Source organism: Solanum dulcamara, chromosome 1, assembly GCF_947179165.1.
Source record: "Solanum dulcamara chromosome 1, daSolDulc1.2, whole genome shotgun sequence".
NCBI lineage: Eukaryota > Viridiplantae > Streptophyta > Magnoliopsida > Solanales > Solanaceae > Solanum > Solanum dulcamara.
This window is the reverse complement of record NC_077237.1, coordinates 936,986-950,831: the sequence shown is the minus strand read 5'-3', so window position 1 is coordinate 950,831 and position 13,846 is coordinate 936,986. Positions and strand designations below refer to the sequence as shown.

Below are 13,846 nucleotides of genomic sequence, written 5' to 3'. Positions count from 1 at the left end.
TGGATTTTACGTATCAAAAGGTGGAAGGGTTCAAACTGACGTTCTACTTTTGATTATGATTTAAAATTGGAAAACCTAACATACTCCATTACCATATATACTATTATTACTTATATTTTTAAAATGTTACGTATCTTCCCACTAATTAAGAGTTTTCTATCATATATTGAGGAAGATACATTTAGGTATATGTATTTTTGCTACTAGATACACTAAAATAGGGAGAGAGGCGGGTGAGATGGAGAGGGAGGCGAGCGGCATTCATTATGTATCCAGATACATGAGAATCACACTAGACATTTTATGTCGCTCCTAATTCTTTTCTTCTGCTATTCAGTGTTATTTTGAATTGAAAGTCACGTTTTTGTAATAGCTATGGATAATTTATTGTATATTTTGATCCTTTATTAGTAATAAAATCAATACTTATCGCAATTTTATATTTAAATACACACACAAAAACAAAATATAGATAAATTTTAATTACTACTTTAGAGTACGTGTTTAGCACATGTGTCTAACGTTAATCAATAAAATTATATACAAGACAAATAAAATAATTAAAAAATAATAATTGACATTAAAATAAATATTATATCTATACAAATTATAAGAATTTCATACATGAAGATTAAAAAGTTATTTTTAAAAATATGAACCTTTATCTTTAATATTTTTGGTTCTTTTATTTGTTTTGTTTACTACGTTATATTTTTATTACAACATTCCTCAAAAATCTATCTGAGTTATTAGATACTAGAAAATAAAATGTGGTCTTTTAATGCCAAATTTTCGGTCAAATTATGATGGCAAAATTCCTATTTTTCCTAATGTGATTTTATTTGGAAAAATTACTAGGAAAAATACTTTTTAATAAATAATTACTGATTTTAGCGATACTTTTTATTTATTACCATTTATAGCAATATATAGCAATATTATGATATATTTACTATGTATTAAAAGTGAATTATGCATGCATAATAAATGTATTATAAGTGTTTTAAAATATATTATACTTGTTTGGTAAGAAATTAACATAATGTATTATAAGTGTATTAAAGTATATGATAAATAAATTATCCATGAATAAAACTTGTATTATATGAGTTTTATAAATTATTCTCGCTAATATATATTAAAATTGTATTATAAGTGTTCAGTGAAAAAAATATTATTTCTATAAATGATAAATATTTTCTTAATGTAGTACATTTATGTAAATTTTCCATTTTATTTTGCTTTCTATCTTTTGTGATGCATCTTGTTTAAAATAGTTTACTCTTACCATGTATTTTGGACTTCTTAATTTTAAATATTATAAAGATAATTAAATAATAATTTGTGAAAAATAATAAATGCCAATTTTATATATTATATTTTTTTTTAATGAAAGACAAAAAGTTCAATCAATATTTCTAAGAATTATCATACTTTTAAAGTAGGCGGAATGACCTCAGAATCCCTGTACTTGACTCTGTTTTTCAGTTGAACCCTCCTACTTAGCAGTTTGCCAACTGAACTGTTAAACCCATTAGAACACAACATTTCAAATCTCTCTGACCATTGACCGACTTATGTGATGCTGAGTTGGATAAACGTGACAAAGCACGTGTTTTAAAGCGAGTACATACATAATTTTACATTAAAATTATTTTTAAAAATAATAATTGATTTTAATTTTTTTTTTTTAAAACCATCTTCTTCAAACACCCCACCCCCACTCCCACGGCCAACTTTCTTCTTCTTCAACTCAGCATCATCCGCATCGAATCCCCAAAATTCTTCTCCTCCAGCCCTTTTCTTCTTCGAATTCATCCATCATACCCATTCTCCTCCTCCTCTTCTTCTTCTTCCTCAACTCTTTTGCTACAAATCAACATTCCATCCCATTGCCCTTGTTGGCCACCCCCTTACCTCTCTCTAGTTTTTAAATTTCTAGATTTTAAAAATATTGGTATCATTGTTTGAAATGTTGTGTTCTAATGGGTTTAAGGGTTCAGTTGGCAAACTTATAAGTAGAAGGGTTCAATTTTTAGGGCTACCAAATTCCTCCCCAATTTTTATGGCTACCATTTTCGATGTCAAATTGGCCGCTTTCACTCATCTTTTTCTCAGTTTCTCTTCGATAGTGTAGGGGTTGCAAAATTGCTGAGATGATTTCTGCTATTCATAAATGCTAAACCCTAGTGAACTTTGTCCGTCTCAGAAGTTTGAGAGGAAGCAACAAGACTCGACATGCTTTCTCTCTTGCAACGGACGAAAGGTATCTTCTTTGGGGTTTTCTTTATCCACATATCTTTTCGATGAATTTATTTTATTTTCTTTCATTTATTTATTTATTTTTGTCGGGTTTTCATTTGTGTTAGAAATAATATTTAAATTTAATTGAATCTTTTAGAGTTGTATGTTGGTTGTTAGAATAGAGTGAGTGACTAGAAATGAAGGATGCTGAAAAGAATGGCAAGATGTTGAGAATATTGTGGTAGAGTCAAAAACTAAGATTTTCACTTAAAGTTTGAAACTTGAAGGGTCTGCTACTGATGACGAACAGTCTATCAAGTCACTATTTGTGCTTTTATGTCGTTCCTCAAAATATCGCTAATGTGCCACTCCTTTTACTCAATAATATATGCATTGTGGGTTTTAGAATTGCATAATATGGATCCTATATCTTAGAATAAAAATGTTCTTTTGTTAACTTCAACAATATAAAATTGTGGCTACTTGTTTCTGCTTGGTGTCTGTTTGTATTACTTGTTTCTGTCTACCCATTTTTCTAAGCAAGTTGACACAACATTTTAATATTTGAAAGTTATTAGATTCCATTTTATGCACATAGGAGACTTGATTTGGGGACTTGAGATTTGTTAGATTTAGAGGTTAAGATTTATCTAGCAAAGAGTCATTAAGAGTTAATTTTGCCTTTTGTCCCACTGTTTAGGAGAGCACGCATGCAGAACTTCTATTTTAGCATATTAAACTTGTATAGGACCAGTGTCTTCCATCTTAAGCTTCCAAGTGTTTGAAACAGTTGTATGTTTTCTTTCTAGGAAAATCATTTCTATTCATACTTTCTTTGAAAACAGACAATGATAATAATCAAATAGATAATCCATGTCGTGTTAGTTAAACTAAGTTTAATGACTATCTTCGGATAAGCTTTGAAGGATACTTGATACCTTCATCTCGGAGTAAATAAAATCCTTACCTAGAATCTCAAAGATTTTACGGACTAAAACAGAGTAGACATATCAACCAAGCTGGTGAAACTCCTTTTGGTTCTTGGACATAGCTGCAGTAGTATACTAGTAGCAAAACTCAAGTCAAGGTCATTCCTCCTATCTATTCCAATTCAAGTTTTTCCATGAAGTAGATGTTATAGGATGAGATCTCATTTGTTGCTGAAAGTTGACTCACACTATTACCTTGCATCAAGTGTCATGTTAGGATGAGATCTCATTTTTGCTGAAAGTTGATCACGATATTACCTTACAACAACAGTAAAATACCCAGTGAAATTCCACTAATTTATTATATTAACTTGACTTTTATTAATCTTTCTTGTACTCTTATTCTCCTATGAAGCTCGGAGTTTAGCAGATCAGAAAATAAGGGGTTTGCTGCTTCTTTGAATTTGTTGGAGGAATCAAAGAAGGTTATAGATTCAAATTTCAAAGGTGGAGCAATCTCACATGCAGATCTCATCCTATTTGTTGGTAAGAAATTTTAGATGCTAGTTTGTTATGTGTTAGGTTTCATACTTATGTTAAACAAGTTTTGGCTGGTTGATCTTCCAATATGCTAGTTTTAACAACTCTCATTCATTACACTTCTTCCTAGCTGCAACATTAATATGAATACACCTTGGAGTAGATTTACCAATAAATTCAGGCTCTTTCTTAATTTATTTATATATTGGGGGGAGATTGTTTGGTCAATTTACTTATATTGTAACCAATAATAAGCAGTCTCTTGAACGCAATAGTTACTGGAGTCTTTCTATCTTTGACTGTTATCTTCTATCTTACCTTTTCTTTGTTGCATTTCCTTTTTAAGTATACCATCATTTAACTCCCATTTTGTCAAAGGTAAACTTAGTTTCCAAAGCTAAAACTACACTGATAAGAATAACTATTCAATGTCATAAGCCTGAGACAGTTACTTCAGTTTTTTTTTAAAATGTCATAATCCCCTTAGTTAATTTAAGTGCCTTGTTGGAAAAAGCTTTCACTCAAATTTTCTTTTACTTTATGCAGCACAAAGTGCAGTCAAATCAACCTTTCTCGCTTCTGCAATTAGCAAATGTGGTGGTAATGTAGAGAAGGGACCTTTGTTGTAATCTGCATATGGTTCTAATGGACAGGTTAGCTTTCTTTGGATGTATTTAATTTTACTGATTAGTGGAAAAACACGTATCTTTGAACTCCATGGATTTTTCTTTTTATTGCTTAATGTCATGAAGATTTCATTCTTAAAAGATAAAACAAGATAACAAGAGATGTTGTGAGAGAAGGAGAGAGAAAGAGACCATGAACTCAGGTAGAGGAGAGGCAAACAAAAGAGTGCTCAATTAATTTATGTTTTTTTTTACATCTGAATATTGTGTAGTCCAATATAATATTTATTCTTTATGATTTTTAGAGTTACAACATGAAGGCTAGTTTTCTATCATGACATGTGAAACTTCACTTATACCAATCATTTAGTACCTAACCAGGTTATTCGATTAAGTAGTTACTTTAGGTTATTTATCTCCAAAAAATAAATTTGTCCTTAAAATAGTAGTTATTTAGGAAAGCATTTATATATTTGGGAAAACTAGAATACAACCAAGCTGGTGAAACTAGTTTTTAATTTGCTCCATTATTCTTGTGGTCTCCCTTTTTTTCTATTAGCATTAGATTATAAGAATGATCTTGTGTTATTCTTCATAACAGGGACAATGTTTTAAAACAATCACAAATAACGTCGAACAAAGAGGAGTTTGATGATTATATGTTTTTTTTCCGGTCATATGTAAATGCATAAATGTACAATAACACATTGTGTTGTAGGATCATGTCTTTAATTGACTTTTTAGTAGCAGAATTATGATATTTCAATTTAAGAATTTTTTTTGGTGCTTTCTGTAATAATATTGGATGTTTTTAATATTGATAGAAATATACCTATATATTTATTTTAGAAAATTCATAATGCAAATTCTATTAGCATTCATTATTTTTTTTTGGTTGAAAAATTAAGTTATAGTGGCGACATTTGGTTGCCATTAAAAGTAACTCGCTATTTTGCTGCTAAAGAAATAATGGTTTTGTAGCAGGTGAAGTCGCCACTAAAAGTCGATCTGTAGTGGCAACCCTATTGAAATGGAACTTATCCACTAGAATATTTATTTAGTTTTTGTGGCGACAGAAGTCGTTACAAATGTGTGTTTTTAGTGGCGATTATCAATAGTCGTCACAAATAACATTTTGTTATGGAAGTACTAGCTACGGTACAAAGTCACCACTGAAAATCTTTAGTGGTGATTTTCTAGGAGAGTGGCAGTGAGATGAGAGGCGAGCGAGATTTGTTATGTATTTCGGTCCAGATACATGTTAATCCACCTAGATACAATGTATCTAGAACAAATTAAACATAATTTTGACCCATGTATCCCGAGATACATATATCTGGACATATCAAAACGTATTATGGACACACCAAAATATGATAAGATACGTAATATTGCAAACTAGAGTGTATTTACTAATTTACTCCTAAACTAGTGAGATTTTTGTAAGTTTCCCTTTAAAATTACCAGTCGATATACTTCAATTTGTAGCACTGCTAGGGTCAAGGCAAATGTATACCAATTGATTTACTAATGACAAGGGTATATATGATTCAAAAAATAATTATGATAATATAATTTATTTCTATCAAAACCAACGTAGAGTTCTATTGATTGCAATTTTCATGTGATCTTTTGGACATTTTCCAAACATATCAACACATAATTTTTGGTACCAATCAGTAATCAAAAGCTATGATGGTTAAAACATTCAATGTGAGGAATGACATCTCCTTGGATATACGTTGTTGGATTTGCATTAATGTTATTTAGTTCTGTGTCCATTTTTGTAACAAATACATAATGTATCATTTCACATGTAGGCACCAAAATAAGTTTCAATTTGGAACAAAGTCATGTGAAGAAAATAAGGCTATCTACACAAAGTCGCAAATAGCTGGTTGGATTAACTGTTCAATTTTCCTAGTCAATATACGTAGACTATACTGAATGGACACAACTATATTTACTTTGAGGATAACATGCATTGCATATCTTCCAGCTACTTTTACTTTAAGCAGTTGAGTGAACGGATATTTAGGTTAATTTTTCAATAAAATGCAGATTTGATATCATGTATGTGGATAAGTTAAACTAATTGACTATTGATATATGATGAGAAGGTCTTGTCTATAAATCATGTTTTTTCTATAGTTGTTTAAAGAAAATTCTGAAATAGTTAAATGGTATGTCTATAGTTATTCACTACACCAAAAAAGGTTTTTAGCTGCAATAAATTTACCTTTTATATAAGACTTACATATGGGCCTTAAATGGACCAACCCTCATACCTTATTAGTTAAGGATGTTGACATTTTTAGCCAGTAAAATTTTGTTTACCCATTTAGCCTTTATAATTTGTAGTCGTTATCAGTTATAACAAGTTATAATCAGTACATACATTGATTTTACGTAGATTATACGGTGATTATATGTTTCTAAAAAAGATCTCCACGTCAAACATTTGAACCCATATTAAATGTACATCAATTTGCAATAAAACTTACGTGTTTTGGTTAAATAAGAAAGCTAAGATGTAATGGTATCTATCTTGAAAGCAACTTTATAAAAGAGGGAGGCCCCTACTATTCTCAATAATGTATTTTTGGATAGGTAACATTAAAATCATATAGTATTTCTAATTCACTAAAAAAGAGGAAATTTCTATGGATGTTCCATCAATATTGCTTTAGAGATTTCGATTTCATGCAGGCGAATTATATGATGGATTTTTGTTGGCGCACCTTTGCGAGATCACAATCCTTTGTCCTGATTATCATATCGCGTGTGTCACTCAGGACATAAGAAGCATGATTACTTGATGTCATCCTCGCCTTCTCCCGGCTTATCATCGATAAAATCCGTCCATTAATAGAATTCGATGATTAAGACTTAAGAGATTCCCATATAGTCCATTAACTTTTTTCTTTTTTGACTCCTAAGTCTGTCAAATAATTACTGTGGTCCTTTTGAAAAATCTAATCATATTGCTTAAACAAGGCCAAGAAAGAAGATTCACCTATCATCATATTTTTTAAAAAAAATTATAATTAAAAGTAGATAAAAATTTCTCTAAAGTTGTCGACAGACATTCAAGTCATTGAATTGATGAAATAATTGCAAATCTATATAACAGACCAACTTTTAAGGAAGAAACCTAGGATTTTATCTTTTTTTTCTTTTTACGATGTTTTGATTGCCAAAAGTTGTCTGTTTTGTTGAGTTTAACAAATTATTTAGAGTAAGTGAAGTTTGTCTCCTATATATAACTTGTAGCTATTGTAGATCTAGAATTCAAATCATGAAATCGTCAATAATATTTGTAGTAAGGTAAATTATCTACGTTACATATCCCCTTGCGGTACGACCTTTTCTTGCACCATATGTGAATGCGATATGATTTTTGCATTGGATTGACCTTTTTATTAATTAGATTGACCTACAAGTCCAATATAGGAGGAGCTAGGGGCGAGGTAAACTTTTATTTTTTTTATATTTATATAATAGATATTGAATTCATACTTTTTTATATTTTAAATTTTCTTAGTGAAAATTCTTACTCCACACCTAATCTATAACAAATAATTTTTCATATCAAGTTAATATGATAACTTTAAAAGTTACGCCAAAAATATAAGTTTTCATAGCAAGTTATGTGATTAAAAGTTACAACAAAAATATATATAACTTAAGATCTTTTATGTGAAAATTATCAAATTGAACATTGGAAACTAGACAGACTTTCTAACATGGTCCATATGTTTTTACAATTTTTTTGCTAAAGAGAAAAAAAAAAAGAATTCCAACATGAATCATTAAATTTTAAAGGTGCTTGTCGATTACTGTCCACAATTCTAGGAAAAAGAGCAGTCCTTATTATTAGTATGTTTTTCCAAAAAAATAAATAAATATAACAATCTTGGATTTGCTTCCATGTATTTTTTTAGGTCATCATCATTTGCAAAAAAATTTGTAGAGTGAAATGATTTCAATTCATAGACTTATATATATAACTTGAATATATTATTACAAAAATAATTGAGCTGGTGCATTAGATGATATCTCATAAAGAAGATTAGAGATCAATTATTCGTACTAACACTTTCTCAGTCGAGCTCATCACATCACCAGATTTGTCTAATGCAATTTACATTTTTTATGTGATTTTTAAAATTTGCGATCATAATACTTGTATAATTATAATATTTATTTTTTAAATTTATAGTATTAAATATTTCATAGTATATGCGTGATTACAATATATATATGTACTTTATGTAGTTTGAAAATCAAACATGCACCTTATGAAAAAAGGTAGTGTTGAAAATAAGATATATAATCTCTCTCCAATGTATGTAGTTTTTATCTAAAAATATGGATATTCTTCAAAACGATAGTAATTTGATTTTTAAATTAGGGAGTTCATGATTTAAAGTAATATAAATAGATATATTGTATGTTTTTCTTCTTGCTTGCTTGCTTTTGTAACCCAAGATCTTAGTGATTAGTCAGTCTGGGTCCAACTAATCTTGCACTTTATGATTTACGTTGTCCGTACTCTAACACAAGATACGTATTTGATCCCAAAAAATAGTATATTTTTGAAGAATTAGATACAGATATAGTAATATTTTTAGTGAATTCAAATAACATAAAATTTATAATGAAAGATTAGAAGCCGACAAAGTTGATGCTTAGTGATATGATTAAACAAAACAAAATCTAATTACGATCATAATTACGATTCCTCAAGTTAAAAAATGAGGTCGAGTCATTTTAAATAAATATAGTACAAAATCAGTTTAATTAAATTATTCTATTATAGTATTAATTTCTATCAGCTTATGTGAGTTAGTAATTGTTTTTTAATTTGGTGTTCGACATTATTATATTATTAAGACTCAACTAAATTTAAATTCGCGCTGAGAAATTTTTAATTAAAAATAAAATATTTTTTTAATAAAAATAACTTTATATCTAATAGGGTCGAATCCAAAATTTCTCATTATTCATGTATTTTGGAGGAAGAAGTTGTAAATGAGGAAATCACCAATATTGAAAAAGATATAAATGATGTGTCAATTTTATTTTAAAAATAAAAAATAAAAAGCAAGAAAGAAGAAGAACACGTCACGTAAGTTGTGGCAGAAAAACAAAAGAAACAAAGAGGGGAAAAAAATGAGCTTGATAGGGTCTGAAAATCTTGGAGATATTCTTAAAATATTTTTCACTAATGTACTACTTTGGTAAACGTAAAAAATCTTTATTTTATTTTTAAAATTTGTATTCAATCAAACATTATTGATAAATTGGAATGTATATAACTCACTTTTATTTTAGTCAGTGTTAAAAAAAATAACATATTTTTATACTTAATAACTATTTAACTTTAAAATATCAATTTTATCCTTAATGAAATAATTTTCTAGCACACAAATATTTATCACTTTTTTTAGATCATAAATTTTAATTTTTTCCTTAAATTTCATGTTAAGTCAAATTGATTCATATAAAATTGGACGAAGGAAGTAGTACATTTCCAGTACAATTTAATTAGTATATATGTGGACAAAAAGTCATGTGAGTATGTTCTTTTCAGTAATAGTAACATGTTAATAGAGTATAAAATCAAAATACTTTTTCTTATAGTGGGGTCACAAATAGGAATCAAAAATATTCCAAGGAAATTAGCCAAACACGAGAGCCATCACACTTCATATCCAATCTTTAAATAATTCACTAGACATATACCACTTAGTTTGCCAAAATAAAATTCCCCACAATATATATAGGATAGATAAAAGTAAATAAAGTATAACTATTAGTTATACAACTCCAAGATCATAATAGAGACAATATTTAATTATGGTCCTAATTATTCATTTGATGGACTAAATAGATACTAATAGATTCATATCACATCATATAGTTTGTGATATAGTTAGAATATGTATTGTCTATTCTGGTCCTATAGTAATTACACTAATTTTCCCTTGGCTAGATACTATTAAGCTCAAAAGTGTTTATCATATAAATTTGTGTTATGTTTGTTTACAATAAATTTTAAATAAATAAAAAATAAATCAATCATAAATAAAAGCTGAAAGCTGAAGAAATAAGAATATTATTAATAAAATAATATGGGTACAATTATGTTCCTTCCTGATTACTCTCTCTCTGATCTCTTAAGATTTCTTTGTAATTCGAGGACGTTAGTCTTGTATTTCTCGAACTAAAATGATATGAACCTCATTAAGATTTATTTGATCTTCATGATCTTTGTGAATATTTCATGAATTTGCAGAATATTCGAGATGCCACTTTAAGAGAATATATTATCCTTTATATAGTCATGAGTTACAATTTTTGGAATAAAGTAGCTTCCAAAAATACTAATTGAAATCAAACTCATTTCGTAGAGTCCTACAGAATTTTAATGTTTACAATATCTTATAAAATTCTTCATTTTATTCTTTTATTTCGATCCAAAATTCACCAATTTGAAAGGTATATTCTGATGACACGACTCTTTTCTTGTTTTTTCCCTCTAATGCTATAGTCCAAAATTTCGTGTTTATTGACTGTTTAGGATCTTAATAATAATAATAAAATTATACTTGTATTTTTTATATTGATAGAAATGTACTTTCTTTGTTTGATGAAGTTTTATATATTAATAAAAAAAATTCTACCTTGATACATTCTATATATACTAAAATTTAATGTGCATTGCATATTCTCTTGGTACTTGTATCAATCTCAATAATAGTAGCAACAAATAATAAATAGTACTATCTGCCTTTTATATTCTGAAAATATGTCAGCATGTTTAGTATCATTCAAATAAAAATATTAATTTTAAAATTTATATTCATTTGAACATAATACGATGTTATATTCCAATTTATGGTGAAACATTTTTACTAATACTTTTCAATCAAATTGTTGGGATAGGATCCATCAGCCCTTTATCTCAGAATTTTTTTGTGAGTCCGATCGAAAATAGGATAAAAATGAAAAAAGTCCCTCTTCCTCAAAGGGATTCTTGAGCGGAATTCTTTTTCAAAGAACTGGCGATATTGACATAATAAAGTAAATAATTAAATATATATCTTTCCTAACAATTCCAATATCTAGGTGAGAGAAAGAACATGCGGACGTCGTGGCGGATCAAGAGTTTTATTAAGAGGTTTTAAAATATAAAAAATTAAACACATAAAGAAGCTAAAAATGGTTCTCTCTCTCTCTCTATATATATATATAAACAATATCATTTTTGGTCGAAGGTGATTCAAATGAATTCCTTCAGCCCTCCGCTGCCGCTCCCTCTTTGTAAGATCGTTCAAGCATCATTCATCTCTTCGGAGATTATTCATTTTCTCAATATCTTTCTTTTTTACAACATACACACACATATATATATGGATTTTGATATTCGATTAAAAGATGAAGAGTCTTGACGTAACATGTAAAATTATTATCAAATGATCAAGAGGTCACACACATTGAACTGTAAAAATACCCTCTTACAAAAACATAAGATAATATTTTATATAATAAACATTTTTAATCAAATATTTTTCTAACACCGTGCATAATAACTAACTAAAGTTTAGTACATCGGACTGTTTTCTATAAACAACATCCAGTTGTGGCAGAGTTAAGAGTGGACAAATGACATAAATCCAGCGTGGCAAAATCAGAGAAAGTCATGCACGTAGGGCCCAACTAGCACGAGTAGTACTACCTGGAAAGCATCTAAAGAGGCTTAGGTATGGGCCCACTACTCCCAAATAAACATATAATATGGGGCCCATTTAGAAAAAGCCCAAAAGTATGTAGACTGATTTGGATCTAAAAGGAGATGCCACGTCAGAGAATGGGGCCCATTTAAGCGTTAATGATCGTAAATTGTGATTGCGGGGCCCAATTTGGCACCGGCCTTCACTATTATTTTGGACTTTATATTCATAGCCATTTGTCCATAAATCAATAATAATAATAATAATAATCCAACTTGGCTTATTCTTTTTCAAATTCCTAAACATTCTCATCTTGACTACTATTGTTGAAAAAACATTTTACTATATCTAGTGAAATTTTGATGTGATTTACACCATTTTTAATGTTAATGAAAGGTGTGTCAATTGTCATGCCAACAATAAATAATAAAAAGATATATAACTCTATAAATTATTTCATGTTTTAATAGAATCTGGGAAGGATCACATTTCAAGAGGGTGTGATGTAGATAGTCTATTAAGAGTATGTATCAGTTAGTAATCACGATTCGAATCTGTAATCAAAAGATCCGAAGATAACTTTATCGTTAATTGCTCCAAAGTCAACAACAAAAAATAATAGTAGTATCTCAAGTTAAAGTTATTTAATATTCTGTTTATTTTAAATTATTTGATGTAATTCGTAGTTTAAGAAATATTTGAAGAGTTAAGAAACTTTTGGTCTTAAACATGACATAATATTTGTTTGGTTATAAGACTTTTGAAACACATGATCTTAAAAATGTCAGAATACTTACGTAGCAATAAAAATTATAATTAAGAATAAAATATAAAGTTTAGCGTTAAATTATTTTTAGATTGTAACATATTTTGCAACTTTCGCATTTACAAAACAACTTATGGGTAAAATTCTCCAGATAAGATTTAAAATGAACTACTAAAATATATACCATACCACATTGGTAAATGCACATACTTAAAGAAAATATACTTCTACTAATCAATACATTTATACAATAATTTGCGGAATCCAATACATACATTAAAAATTCAGATGAAGGGTTGATTCATTAGTTACATGGATTAGCAACTTGATTCATTCCATTGGTAAGAACTGTGGTGGACTAATAAATAATTCTTTTTGTTGTTTAAGTAGGAGTCTCAGATTCGAATTTTGAATATGAAAACGTTTTTATTTGAGAATACTTTAATCAATATAAAATTTTCTCTGTGAATCTACTTTCAATCGAACCCTACTGAACACTCTGGATAGGAAATTAAAAAAAATAAAATTGATTCCCTTAATCCAAGAGATTTTGTTGTGAAGAAACTAGAATTAAGAAAAAGTAATTAAAATATAATTTAAAAATTAGAAGAACATGAAAGCATGATGGTCTTAGTCACCTACATGCCCTACTGCACAAAACACAGTAAGAAAAAAGATATAATAGCTGTTATAGGAAATGGTCTCCACCACCATGTGGCTTTGCTATTTCCCAATCAAAACAACTGCTTTTAGACAAACCTAATAAATGAATTAATTAATAACATTATTAAAAGAAAAAAACGCTATTAGGTGAGTGGAAGGTCTATCGAAAACACAAATTTCTAGCTATCTTTTAAGATAGGAATAAAATTACATACACACTATTCTTTCCACTTATGATATTACACTAAATATTTTATTGTTATTGTATTATAATACAGAAAGCCCCTAATCTTGAAAATCAATAAGGAAATAAGAAAGAAAAAGATAGTGCTAAATATT

The 13,846-nt window shown here is 28.6% G+C and overlaps 1 long non-coding RNA gene across 1 annotated transcript; it reads left to right on the top strand.

Annotated features, from left to right (window-relative positions):
* Nucleotides 1-1,742: 1,742 nt before the first annotated feature.
* On the top strand, nt 1,743-5,113 carry LOC129885740 (uncharacterized). Its single transcript, XR_008766112.1, has 4 exons — nt 1,743-2,266; nt 3,589-3,719; nt 4,260-4,366; nt 4,941-5,113. It is a non-coding gene; the product is annotated as an uncharacterized LOC129885740 (long non-coding RNA).
* The last annotated feature ends 8,733 nt before the right edge of the window (nt 5,114-13,846 follow it).